The 12,272-nt window shown below is 40.9% G+C and overlaps 1 non-coding gene across 1 annotated transcript; it reads left to right on the forward strand.

Annotated features, from left to right (window-relative positions):
• Positions 1 to 9,397: 9,397 nt before the first annotated feature.
• On the forward strand, positions 9,398 to 9,504 carry LOC123942867. The gene has a single exon (XR_006818501.1). It is a non-coding gene; the product is annotated as a U6 spliceosomal RNA (small nuclear RNA).
• Positions 9,505 to 12,272: the final 2,768 nt, after the last annotated feature.

Genomic DNA, 12,272 nt, shown 5'->3' on the forward strand with positions numbered 1-12,272 from the left:
ACGGGTTTCTTAATAAAAATAAGTTTTGGGGCATCTGGGTGGCTCAGTCTGTTGAGTGTCTGACTTCAGCTCAGGTCATGATCTCAGGATTCTGGGATCGAGCCCCACATTGGGCTTTCCTGCTCAGCAGAGAGTCTGCTTGTCCATCTCCCTCACTCCTCATGTGCGCATGCGCTCTCTCTCTCTCTCTCTCTCAAATGAATATATAAAATCTTAAAAAAAAAAAAAATGAGTTTCTATTTCTTGAGTACTAATTTTGTTCCAGGTATTATGCTAAGCATTTTATACACATTGCAGTAATAAATCTTCACAATAGCACTAGGAAGACTAAATTATCATCATTTTGCTGATTAGGAAAATTTAGGCACCAAGGAGTTTAAAAAGCTAAGAAAATTATTCCAAAGTACATGGCTAGTAAATGGTCAATCCAAGCTTCCCAGACGGGGGTCTAACTTCAGCATGCCCCATCCATGGTCTTAAATGCTGTTCGCATTGGCTCTGACTTCATTTTTTTAGCATCTAGCATTCTCTTGCCACAAGATTTGCCCTGGGGGGGGGGGTGCGCTACAAAATTAACAAGCGTTCTTTTAACTCGATCCTAATTCACTGGTATTTTACTGAATTGCTAATGGTTTACTCAGCGCCCCTAATTCCTTCTTTATTAGCTAAAGCTTGAAGTTGACTGAACACCTCCCATGGGCCAAACCCGTCAATCTCCCGGACAAATCGAACACAAAAACTCTCCTTCCATTTCCATAGTTCATCATCTGTGGAGAGACACGCCTTGTTAAATAAGGTACAGCATTCTAGAACCCTGCAGAACATCATTACACAGAACACCCGTTAGTCTGAGACCAGAGTAAAGAATTCTATTCCAGAGTCACCTACCTGAGCCCAGTTTGGAGAAAAGGCTCTACCTAGTATGCAAAATAATAGTAATACCCAGGATGATAATCTAATGTAAATTATTTCCACCGCCAATCTTTCCAAGGAGATTAAGGCAATAACTTCAAAAACTTTCAAACACCAGAAAGAGTTGCTTGGTTGTATCTACCTCAGTAGATACAAGCCAAAAGACAAAGAATTGAGATCATTTTTCAGAATCAGTCAGATAAAACAGCTCTTTTTCATTGAATCATTCAGATGCTTCCCTTTCCCAAGTGTTATCTGGGCCTGAGCAAGTGGTTCACGGCTTCGATGATCTGTTTTGCTTTAGCAGTAGAGACTTAGATTGAGAAAAACATCTCAGATTGAACGGGGTAGAGAGTAAAGCCAGAGAGAAACATCCCTGGACCTGGGTTCCCTCAGCCTGAAGCTGGGACAGTAACTCAGCAAGTCCTCAAGGGCAGGAGAGACTGATGACCTCCCTTCTCCCCGGGCACAGAGCCGGGCGTGGTCACATCGCAGTGCCCCGCACACTGGGGCCACACAAACAAGTCTTGTTGTACGAACTCCTGATTCATAACAACAGGGTCCCTTCCCAACAGGTACAATGCAGGGAAAGGCAACTTTCTTAGTGAGAGTTGTCTCTTGCTTGAAGTCTAAAAACCAAGCACAGGTTACCCCCCACTATCTGTGAGTAGAGCGTCCCTATAAAAACTTTTGCAAGTTGAAATGGCATAAAGTGAAAAAGCCATTGCCACTAAGTGATATGGAAAATTTTAAAGTGTTCTCAGACCAATCAATAACCTTAGACTTTTCTGATACCTTTGGCCGCATCTTGCGAATGGATGCACAAAGTAAATCAAGATAAAGCCCAGATGCTCACAGACACAAGTCAGAGCTCTGGCTGCTCGATGCTCAGGTGCTGAGTGTGGTTCCCACGGAAGGAGCTTGGGGGGAGGGGTGGTGTGCAACTTCCATAACAACTCACTGCAAAACAAACACTGAATGCTACTTTTGCTTTTCATTTTTTTTCCTAAATGTGAAAACCCTCTTCAGATATCCTTCAGTTATCGAAAATAGGCACTAAAGTAGTTTTTTTGTGAAAGCGAAGTGGCATACTGCAGACTTTTGATTCATGGTGGAGTGGAGGGGATACCTATATTTAGAATAGTTTAGATTTAGGGATGATGTTTCTTGGGACATTTCTCGAAGGGGAGCTGGTGGTGCTCTCAGCCGCACCTTGAGTCCTAAACTGCTGGTCCTCATGAAAATGTGCCACTCTGATTTAGCTACCTCCGCCTAGTCCACACTCTGTGATCTCAAGAGATGGAACTCACCTTCCTCAATCAGACACCAAAAAAGGATTTTAGACCTAAGTGATGTTAAACTCAAAGCAAAGGAAAGAGGATAGTGACTTCCTAATGAACCTCAGTGTTTTTGTCTCTAGTTTTAACAGCTTTATCTTAAAAATCACATCTCTTAATCATTCAGAATGAAAGTCAGAACACTCGGTTAGCCCTTTCACGAATGCTCACGCCTCTGGCATTAAAAGAGTCAAACTGACAAGTAAATGACTTGCTTATGAATACAGGGACTTAGAGGTGAACTCCATAGCTCACATCTGCTTAGTCTCAACCCAAATGATGCCTTAAAAACTCTCCTTATGGTGGCATCTGCCTTTGGCTCAGGTGATGATCTCAGGGTCCATCGGGCTCCCTGCTCAGCAGGGAGCCTGCTTCCCCCTCTCTCCCTGCCTGCCTCTCTGACTACTTATGATCTCTCTCCGCCCGTCAAATAAATAAATAGAATCTTTCAAAAAAAGAAAAAAATCTCTCCGCATTTTAAGTCACTGGGAGAAGGCATCTTGTGACAGTACTCTATTTAATAGGGAATCTATCTTTATTCAGATTCATCATCGAATGAAACTCACGTCTCACTGTAATAAATCCCAATGCAGCCCTCAGCTTAGTCACACAGAGAAATACAGTATGTATTGAAATACAACCATTTTTTGCCTGTGTGGTAGAACACAGAAGCTATTTTGTTTCACAAGTATAACATGATGGTTTTTATGGGGGAAGTGAAGAATAATTTATCCAGTGGGGGAGGAATGTAATTAGCTTGAATACAGAGTTTTGGAATTGGGCCAAGATAACAGCCAAGTTACTGATAAAAAGAAAAAAAAAATTCCATTTTGGAATCCAAAAATTAAAATAGTATTCTCCTATAGAAGCTTGTATTCTCATGGTTGTTTTCTTTCTCTCTCGAAACAGAAAATATTACCTAATAAGATACTAAGAGAATCCATCAGAAATAACATTTGCTAAGCATTCACTGCATAGTAGGCACTGTGTTAAGCATTTTCCATTTTCGCAAGGACTCTGTGCTAGTCTGATGGCCATGCTTCTTGAACACACTGCCCAAAAGTCTGTCCTTTGACCCCCTCTGAGCCTACAAGTGATCCCCCCAGTGGTATAATGCACTTTCAGAGAAACAGACCTGGTAAGAAGCCTGAGCAGATTGGAATTGGGCTTGGGCTGTTGGGTAGAAAATTCTAAGGTCCCTGGAACCTGGATGAAGGCATAAAAGGCAGGATGGATACAAGGAGCACAGGCTCCACAGAAATGTGCCCTTTGACCCTGCTTAGTCCTCATTGCTAGTGTCAGCAGCCAGAATGGGGATAGGCATCCTGGTTCAGATCCCCACATACTATTCCACCTCCTGCCTTGGCCTAAGGCTAGTGCTATGGAACTGGGTCCAGCTCCAAAGCTTTTGTTCTTAACCACTGGGCTCCACGGTTTCAGAGAACGCAAGTGTTCTTGTGCTTGAAAATTCCTAGCTGAATGAATGATTGCACGAGACACCTGATACCTTCTTCTTGGAGTTTAGTAGAAAAAGACTTGTATATTAGCTATGAAATAAAATTGAAAAAATCCTGGGCTATAAAAGCAAAAAAGCACTGTGACCATCACAAGTTTTCAAACCTGTGACATTTGGTGAGACTTTCCATGAGGGACATCGTGCGGCTGGGCGGTCACTAAGGGAGTTATTCCCCCCGGGGCACAGGTTCTGGTGTGCTGGATATTCTGGATTGTTCTATCACAGTGCAGGACTCAGCATTCTCTCCCCGATAAGCCAACTCAAACAAGCCCAGAGGCAATACTGGGGTCACAGGAGAAGAATAACCCCAAGTTATGTTGTTTTACCTATTGTACATTTTCAGGGGTGGCCCAAGAAGAAAATAAAGGAAGGGAAAGTCAATCTAATCAGCATCAGAATTTGTCTCAGCAGGACTTCCTAGTAACATGTCAAGGTATCGATTCTCATTTGTATTGTGTTTAAGTAAATATCCCTTAAGCATAAAGGAGATGGACATTTAGAAGTTTTAGTAGTCCTTTTGCAGTAGAAGAAAGGTTTTTTTTAAGTACAATTTTTTAATGATTACGAAATATGGCATGTGTTCTTTGGTAATAATTTTGAAAATACGGAAATGCACGGGGAAACACCAACCATAATCTTGCCAACCAAGACAATTGACCAAGTACAGTGTTACTGTACTTTTGTATGCTTAGATCGTTACCAATTACTCAATTACAGCTTCTCTTTTCACCTAACATTCATATAAGCATTCTCCCATATCATTAAGAATCTTTGGAAACATCAATTTTAATAGTGATATAGTATCTTCTCCTGTACCTTTACTTAGGGCTAACAATTTACTTATGAAGTAACTCTATTGTTCTCATTTTGTTTGGGGACTTTGTTTTTTCCTGTTCTTTGTTTTGTTTTTATTTTTGCTCTGATGAATAATACTGTATTTTCTTATTTTGCCTTTAGTATAATATTATCCATATATGTATATAATACACAAACACATAAATATATATACATATTTTTTAACACATAAATCTATTTTAAGAAGTAGGATAACTGAATCAAAAGGGACAGAGTACTACTAAGTTTTTCCTAAATTGTTTTCTAAAACTGTGGATCCGGTTTAAACACTATATTTTCATTTCACCTCTGTTAACAGCATGAAGCACTGTCATTTGAATATTTGATAATTGGTAAGTAAACATGGCATCCCGTTACTGTAATTTGCACTTATTTAAAAAAGGCAATTTAAATAAATAAAATTATGCTACATTTACCATTGAAATGCATTAAAAAATAATTTCATCTGATTGTTAAAAAACTTCCTGGCTTTCAATCAGTAACAAGTACACGATAAGTATCTGTGAATTTACACTTTTCTTAAATATTTTACTTTACTTACTGCAATTTTTAAAATCAGAGTTGGAGGGGCGCCTGGGTGGCTCAGTGGATTAAGCTGCTGCCTTCGGCTCAGGTCATGATCTCAGGGTTCTGGGATCGAGCCCCGCATCAGGCTCTCTGCTCCACGGGGAGCCTGCTTCCTCCTCTCTCTCTCTGCCTGCCTCTCTGCCTACTTGTGATCTCTCTCTCTGTCAAATAAATAAATAAAATCTATAAAATCAGAGTTGGAGATGTCCTTGGCTGGTGTACAGAAAGGGCAGCTTTGGGATGCATATTCAGAATGTTAAAATGATTCCATTTTCTACCTGAAAACCATATTCTGATACTCCCAAATTCAATTTCTTAAGAATCATAGTGGTCCTACCACTAGCTTCTTAACTTGGAAGCTTATCTCAGTTTACCTTTTTTACATTTATATTTTATTTTTGTCACACTTCCCATTCTCCATATTATTGCACTCCATATGCTTATTTTTCAAAACTCAAAACCTAATTTTCTTTGGTAGGCATCAATGAGGATTATGCATTACCATTCACACTAACTATATTTAAAAACAAACAAACAAAACAGAAAAAGGAAACAGGTATGAAGATTACCAGCCTGGAGGGAGTCTCACTTGCTAGAAAAGCATCTACACACCAACTTCAGCAGGATGTGGGATTTTTGCCACTGACTTTTTTCCATTCATGGTCTCACTTGGGAACAGTAGAAGCGAAGGGAGCTGGTTGGTGGTCTGCGCCTGTCCAGTCAATGCTGGGAAACTGTCAGGATTACAATGCTCCTTTGTTGGCTGGCTTGGCAGCAATGCCAAGAGCTGAATGGGCCACATAGACTGAACTAGTTATGACGACTGCTTGGTCCTCTCAAATGACCAGAGGCCCTCCCACCTCTTTGCCTGGCCACCCTGGGATGACAGCATGGGTGTGGAGATGCTCTGATTCCTCCCACCAATATTGTGCTGCAAGTTGGCTAGTGGAAACTTCTGACTTTTTGACAATCGATCTCTACTTCCAATCTCACTTGAAACTTACAAAAAGAAAAGAAGATTAACAAGATAGAAAGTAAAACATGGAAATGGCATTGTATAATGATGTGCTAATCTCTCTCACTGAGACTGTGTGGTGATTGCTGGCCATGGAGAGTAAAGGATAAAAAAAAAAAATAAACACAAAGCAAAACCAAAAAAGAAGCTCTCCAGAATGATATTCATGGGAAAAAATCTGATCTGACCAATTTAGGTCATCATGATTTTTTTTTGTGTTTATTTTTGTCATATCAAACTTCCCAGGACCCCAATTTTCAGATTTAGGGGCAACGCCCTAATAATACAAAGAAGAACACTGAAGATTGTGAAGCAGGTAGCACAAAGAGATTACTAAACGAAAAGTGAGCTATTTTTTAACAGCTTCCTGCTAACCCAGACTCCTGGTTTTATTTAAGAAGCCCATGCCTTTGAAAATACACAGGGTCTTTTCAATAGCAGAAGATCAAATGATGTTAATCAGGCAGTGGGGTCTAACCCTTAATGCAGCTGTCTCTTTACATTATAAGCATTCCAGCTACATAAGCTGGAACGATTTTTATCTGAGCTTGTATTTCCTTCCACTTCTTCCTCTTCCCCCCTCTCTCTCTGTCTTTCCCTGCTTCTCTCTATCTCTCTGTCTCTAAATCTGAACTTCGCCACGGTACAGAGCATGCTTTCTTCCACCTGGTTTCTAACCCCCATCAAGGAACACTCTTAGGATGAAGGAAGACAAGAAGGTAGGGGAGTTAGGTGCACTTACCTCTCCTCTTCTCCATGTCCCCCACACTTTTGGCTGGTCACTGCAGACTATGTTCTCTTGGAAAGACCACATCTACAAGGAACTCCACAAAGCTCAGGTTTCTCCCTGCTCATCACCTCTATTCCTCCTCAGCTGTTGGTTTGGCCTGATGGATTCAGTTCCACTTAGCACAGATGTGGATGCCTTTACAGCTGCTCTCGATGGCTTTCTTTGAGCCAATCTTTTCTTCAGGAATACAGTAATCATAGTTTGAATTCCGTGGCACGTTTAGCCGGAAGAAATGATAATGGTGGGAAGAAAGATATATGACAGTTTTCTTCAGATATTTGATCTGACATCCTGTTGATGTAGGACTGGACCTCTATAGGAATATAGAACTATCAGAGCAGTGATTCTTAAATGGGGATGTTGTGGTAAGTAGAGTCACTTAGGGACCTCTTCAGGTTACAGTCCCTTTCTCTGCTGAGATGCTAAGGATTACCAGCCTGGAGGGAGACTCACTTGCTAGAAAAGCATCTACACACCAAATTCAGCAGGTGTTGATTCTGTAGAGTGCCACTGTTGTCCATAGGACAATGACCTATTTCTTGGGAATATTAGGATAGAGAAAATTGAGATCCATCAAACTGGACTAGAAATCCCACAAGACCAGCTAAACTATATGTAATCTTCTCATCGTTTTTTGTGTTTTTTTTTGTTTTGTTTTGTTTTGTTTTTAAGATTTTGGGGAGCCTGGGTGGCTCCGTGAGTTAAGCCTCTGCCTTCGGCTCAGGTCGTGATCTCAGGGTCCTGGGATCGAGCCCCGTGTCAGGTTCTCTGCTCAGGGAGCCTGCTTCCCCCCTCTCTCTGCCTGCCTCTCTGTCTACTTGTGATCTCTCTGTAAAAGAAATAAATAAAATCTAAAAAAAAATAAGATTTTATTAATTTTTTTGACAGAGAGAGAGATCATAAGTAGGCAGAGAGAGAGGGAAGCAGGCTTCCTGCTGAGGACAGAGCCCGATGCAGGGCTCAATCCTAGGACCCTAAGATCATAACCTGAGCCAAAGGCAGGGGCTTAACCCTTTGAGCCACCCAGGTGCCCCTCTTCTCATCATTTTACTCCTAAGGCCTAACAGGGTCTGACATGTGGCAGATGCTCCAAATTGTTCTCTGAAGTATTGTTTTATTTTATGAATTAAAAAAAATAATCTCAGCTAAGCAAATTTCATTTTAGATATAAATAGAATGACCTGATAAGAAGCACCGTCCAAGGTGGGCCATCATGAGGCAGTGAGTTCTCCACCTTTGGAGGAATTCAAGCATGACCTGGAGATACTTGTACATAGGCTAAATAGTTGACCAGGCTTGGGAGGCTAACAGTGGGAGCCAGCTTGGCTGCAAGGCCAAGGAAAAATTCTAACCTTTATTTCATGACCACAAAGAGATTCATTACTTGAAAGGTATAAAAGGATGCATCCTGTCATACCATCAGTTCAAACCAGGGGACCAGAGCCATGTGCCTTGTTTTCTGGGAGCTCTGTGTTAAATTTGAACCACAGTTTATTAAATCCTAAGTTTTTAATTTTTATTTACAGTACTAATATATATATATATATATATATACACACATATATGTGTATATATATACTAATAATATCACTTTCACCTTTGAAAGTCTCCAAGACTTGGTCTTCTTCTCTAAAGCACTCTATGAATGCTAATACCTAGAAGCCCAAAGCTGTGGCTAACCGATCCTAAAAAACCCAATCTTTTCTACCTGCAGAATCAAAAGCTAAACCAGCCTCACCTCTTTGTCACACTAATCCAGAACCCAAATTTTTCCAGTTAGCTTAAGGCTGGCCCCCAAGGGAGCCAAACATTTCTGGAAACACTGGAAGTTTTTGCGGATTTCTCTCTCTTCCCCCACTCTTGCCCCTTCTTCCTCTTGTTCTTTTTCTCCTTCTCCTTCCTCTTCATCCTCTTCTTCTCCTCCTCCTTCTTCTTCCCTTTTTCTTCTTTTAATGCTGAATGAAGTTTGCCATCCAAGGGAATGTGATGCCCTGACAATCACTTTTAGGATATCCATGCATTCCACACTTGTTTACATGGCACATCTGCAGCCCGTTAGAGGGATGTAATGAAGTGGCCAGCCTCCTGCCCGGCCCGCAGCTTACCTCGGTGATCTGCTGGTGAAGAGCGCCACCTCTCACCAGGAGCCAGTGTGGCTGCTTGGTGAGCCAGCGACCGAGAAACCATCAAGTGCGGGGACTCTGTGTGTCCCTGAGCATTTCCTTTTTAGCAGCGTTCAATCACTTTTTCTACCACCAGTGGCAAAGAACCTGATCCTGTGCATCCATCCTGCCTGCTTTCGCAAAACCACGCGGCAGTTGGGTGCTCTGAAAGTAAAACCTGGGTTTTCTATGCCCATGTGGTTTCTCAGCATCTATGAATTCACGTTTAAAGAAGGGTCATGGGTGCTTGCCTTGGCAGCACATATACCCAAACTGGAATGATACAGAGAAGACTAGCATCATCCCCCTGCAAGGATGACACCCAGACTTGTGAAGCATTCCATATTTTTATAAAGTGCCTGGAATTTTTCGATAAAAAGAATACTTTCTCTGGGTTCTGCTGTGGTGCAGACAATGTTAACTTCTTTTTTCTATTGTGGGTTTTGATTCCCCCCTCTCCCCAGAAATTTGTTTTATTTGATATGCTCAAGTCTTAAGTTTCTCAATAAAGAAAAAATTCTCCATTAAAAAAATAAATGAAAAATAATAAAGAATAATGGAAAAATTCGTAATCTGCTTCTCAGTCTGGACCATTCTTAAAAATTCTGGCTCTACTGCTGAATAAAACAAATCTCCAAATGTTACTCAGATTAAGAAATATTCCTTGGAAAAAAAAAAAAGAAATATTCCTTGGTATTACAGGGAGATCTTAGAGGTCTTCTGGTGCTTGGAGGTCTTCCTGTTACAGGTGACAAGCCAGGGTCCGGAGTGGTACAGTGACTATGCCATATCCTTCCCCTGTTCACTCCACACCCATTGTCGACAACCCTCAGGCCCTTTCCTTTGGGCCACTTTCCCCTGACCTGAGGTCCCAGAACTTTGCAGCTTAGAGGGTACTGGGAAGATTGGAACTGTATAAACACTGTGATCTTTTAGGCTGTATGTGAACAGAGTTCTTATCTTTATGCCTCTATTGTGTTCTGTTTGTGTTAATAAAGCGGAAGTCTCTATATGACACACAAAAAACACAGATGTTGACTCTAAATAGTTACATGAATCACGGCATATGTCTCTCAAATCATTCATGTAAAATATTTGAAAATGCATTTTAGATTCTTTGTCCTTTGTAGGGAGTTTTAAGTGGTTTAAAATATACACCTTTATGTATTATTTGATGTTCATACAGTTTTTCTTAAATAGCGTGCTAGACTTTAAGCAAAAGTTCTTGGACATAATGTATTCTGAATGCCAATGGCAGAACTTTTACCTAAAAATGCATTATTTATTATAAAGGGGGTATTGCTATTGCAGAAGAAAGGCGATGGGCTAAGGATGAGAACTTTGGGTTTGAGTCCGGGTCTGCCACTGAGTAGCTCTGTGACTTCATCCAGGTTACTAAACTCGGGTGGAGGCATGTGTGTCAGCAGGAGGAGGAAGGGGAGTGGGAGGGAAAGGCATGGTCTTTCTCACTGGATTGTTGCTAGCCTCAAATCCAATAACATACTTGCAAGTTCTTTGAAACTTATAAATCAAATTTAAGTTAGGATTACCATAGCCAGAGCGTTTGCTCACTGCCATGTAGCACGTTAAATGGAAGCAGTGTATTTAAAGGTTAAAAGCTGGGTTCTTTGATCTGCCAATTTGGATGGAATCCCAGCTTCACCACTTGCTAGCTGGGGGCTTTCTGGTGAATTACACAACCTGCCTAAGCTTGACATCCTGGGGAAATACTAATTTAATGCACATCTGATGGGGCTGTGTTAAGATTAAATTCAGTGATATATGCAAGGTCCCAGGTGGGATGCCCGCCCCCTGCAGAGAAACATTCACTTAGTCTAGTATTATGGGATTCCCGGCTCTTGCTGCTCTCACAGTTCTATAGGATAAATAACCTGGAATATTTGGATTTCTTAACCCTCAAAACATTTCACTTAGGTCTCCTTCACCTGTGTATAGGGCTCTAACAGACATCATCTCTGAGGACATAGAGCAAATTCGACTGTCATGGAAACAAAACAAAACAAAACAAAAAACATTAACAATAAGGATTCATGAGTTTGAGAGTTAAATCCAAGAATAACCGGTCTCCATCCTGCCCTTATCACTCCTGTCTTCAGAACTGTCCCCTACAGGAATATTCTACTCCAAGAGAAGAATCAACTTCAGACTGTCTTCTTGACTCTGATACCTGATAAGTATTCCTGGTAATCTCACAACCTTTTATAAATTTATGGTCTTATAAATGCCATATATATATGGCGCACACACACACACACACACACACAGAGATATATATATAGTGTATATATGTGTGTGTGTTACAATTTGCTCAATTTCTTTTATTTTTACTTTTATCACCCCTTTATTTTTACTATATATCCTCTTTTAGATTATGAACTTCACAAAGACTGGACTCCTGTTTTTTTTCCTCACATACCCAGTATTCAAGTTCTGTGAATGGTCCTGAGATCAGTAATGCCCTGACATTACATAAACTTGGATTCATGCTGTGCTTCTTTACTTCCTTGTTGGGTATCCTGGGGAAAGTTGCTTCAGTTCTCTGAACCTTATTTCTTTGTTCATAAAATGAAGACAAGCCTACAGAGTTGCTGAGAGTTGTAAAAAATACCTGGGAAGCCCTTAACACATAATAAGCCTTCAATAAAAGGTCATTATCTGTTTCTCTACTTTAAGTTTTCCTTTACGATTATTAGCACCAGGGTGGGGGGGGCATTAACGTACCTGTCCCTAGGTATTGACTCAGACTCCCAAGAATCAAAGAAAAACACAAGAAAGAAGAAAGATAGGCAAATCCAGGGAAGTGTGGAGGGAGCAGAAAGTTTTCTCTAAGTCAAAATTAGCAAACACAGAACAGTAAATGTATTCCAAGATCCAGAAAGGCCCTACCCACCGGCTTCCTACTGCTGATGAGAAAGAACGCTGGTGAAATGGTGTCACCTAGTGGTCATTTTTTAATACCACAAGTGGTGACGATGTAAATAGTGGGGAAATAATTGCCAAAGGAACCTCCAAGAAGCCTTTACTCCTGTTTGCTTTACTGAGAAGGTGGGGACACGTTGCCTGTTCCCGCACCTTTCTCTCTCACCCATCCTGAATA

Source organism: Meles meles, chromosome 5 (genome assembly GCF_922984935.1).
Source record: "Meles meles chromosome 5, mMelMel3.1 paternal haplotype, whole genome shotgun sequence".
In the NCBI taxonomy this organism is placed as follows: domain Eukaryota; kingdom Metazoa; phylum Chordata; class Mammalia; order Carnivora; family Mustelidae; genus Meles; species Meles meles.